Here is a 1,836-nt window from a genome sequence, read left to right on the forward strand (position 1 = left end):
TATAGAACAGGTCTATACCTTGTTCTTTTATTAAACAAACTAAATAGCCTTATGTTATTTATCTTATTTACACAACGGCATGTCAATTCTGTCTCTACATTACATGGTCGCGCTCTCTGCATCGCGCACAGCGGAGTTCCGCCCCGATGCGCGCAGACAAGTGAGCACACTCCCACTCCCACTAGTATTTGTGAATATTACGCCGCAAAAAGACTATTTAAATATGAATTCTGCGTGTCTCTGTGTTAATGAATGGCGCAGAAGCGCGGATTTGTTTACTACTCGTACTGAAGCGCGTGTGACCCTTCCGGTGATATTAACCTCTGCCATCTCACTAATGAGGACATAAATACATGAACAACATCTCCAGAACTGCTCTGAGAGTCACTTCTTGAGCATTTTACCGTTTCATTTGAGTAAAACTAGCGTCATATCATATAAACACAGGAATGTAAAGGTATTCACGGCAACCCGTCAAAATAAAAGTTCGGTTTAACTTGAAGACATTGCGGCAGAAATATATTACTGTTGTTCAGTAGAATGTACATAATAGGCTACTACTACTACTAAATTTATTAAAACCTTATTTGTAAGGAATAATCATACAATATTTCTTCAATGTTTTAATTGTAATATTAAGTCCCCTTTATTTTCCAAAAAAATTTCATTATTTAAAAGATAAATTAAATGAATGTTTTATGCCTTTAAAAATGTAAATACACAACACAGAATTTCTGAGGGGAAAAATCGTAAGGCTATTGTAAGAATAAATGAAACTTGTTTTATGCTTTCAAATAATTAACATGCTAAAACACAGAATTTGGTAAAAATAAAACATTTCATAGGACCCTAAACATGTAATTTGTGTTAAACTTTTAATAAATTGATGTTAAATTAAGTTTCATGATAATTAATTAATTAGATTATAATTAATTAGACATGATTTTTGATTAATAACATTTAATTTAACCATTAAAAAGGAGTCCAGAAAAATTTAAATGGAAAAAAACAGAACCCCCCCACCCAAAGCCGTAAACCTAGGGGAAACACTGGAGTCATTCAAAGACCCTATTAAAATATTAAAAGTAAGGAGGGATCACAAACTAGTCTAATGTCACGCTCTATGGGAAACTTAATGATGAAATAAAAAGCGGATTAGCGGATTAAAGATATTCACTGAGGCTTAGTTTAATACAGCCAGCAAATAAATATTCAATACCACTAAAAGCTTCAAACTCAACCACAGCCTATAAACTTGTGATAACCAGAACAGGCAAAACAGAACAGGGAAGTATGTGGAGAAAGAACTGAAGACAGTATAAAAAGTGTATAGAAATGCTTATGCTTTTCTAAAATAAATAAGGCTAGGGTAGATAAACACAAACTGTTGGTGAGGGCAGAAATGCTGAGCTGCCGAAGGAGGCCATCTTAAGACCTCTGATCAAAGTCATAGCACAGCAGAAAAAAAGCCGCTGCCCTAGATGCATCCTATTACCGGCCCTGAGGTTCATCAATAAGAGATGCTGGTGGTTTCTGCTCTGAGAGTGTGTAGCTCACATCTCACCAATGCCTTATACTATTTATGAGGACTCTGGCACCTGTGTGAGTGCACACACATGGCCTACTGTGTGAAATACAAATGTCCAATTCAAAGAAGAAAAATAAATAAATAAATAAATGGTAACACTTTACTTGAAGGGGTGTGCATAAGACTGACATGACACCTTCATAATCATGACATGACACGTCATGAATATGAAGGAGGTTTTATGCATGTTTATGAAAACTGTCATTAAGTGTCATTCGCTCAGTTATGTAATTTTTAATGCAAAGATG

At 35.0% G+C, this 1,836-nt stretch overlaps 1 protein-coding gene across 6 annotated transcripts in view; it reads right to left on the minus strand.

The window, feature by feature from the left end:
* The window catches only part of LOC107583757 (protein groucho-2-like), a 48,671-nt gene that overhangs the window by 24,388 nt on the left and 22,447 nt on the right, over positions 1-1,836 (minus strand). The window lies entirely within an intron of this gene.

The sequence above is a fragment of the Sinocyclocheilus grahami genome, unplaced genomic scaffold, assembly GCF_001515645.1.
Source record: "Sinocyclocheilus grahami isolate Dianchi unplaced genomic scaffold, SAMN03320097.WGS_v1.1 scaffold55.1, whole genome shotgun sequence".
Classification (NCBI taxonomy): domain Eukaryota; kingdom Metazoa; phylum Chordata; class Actinopteri; order Cypriniformes; family Cyprinidae; genus Sinocyclocheilus; species Sinocyclocheilus grahami.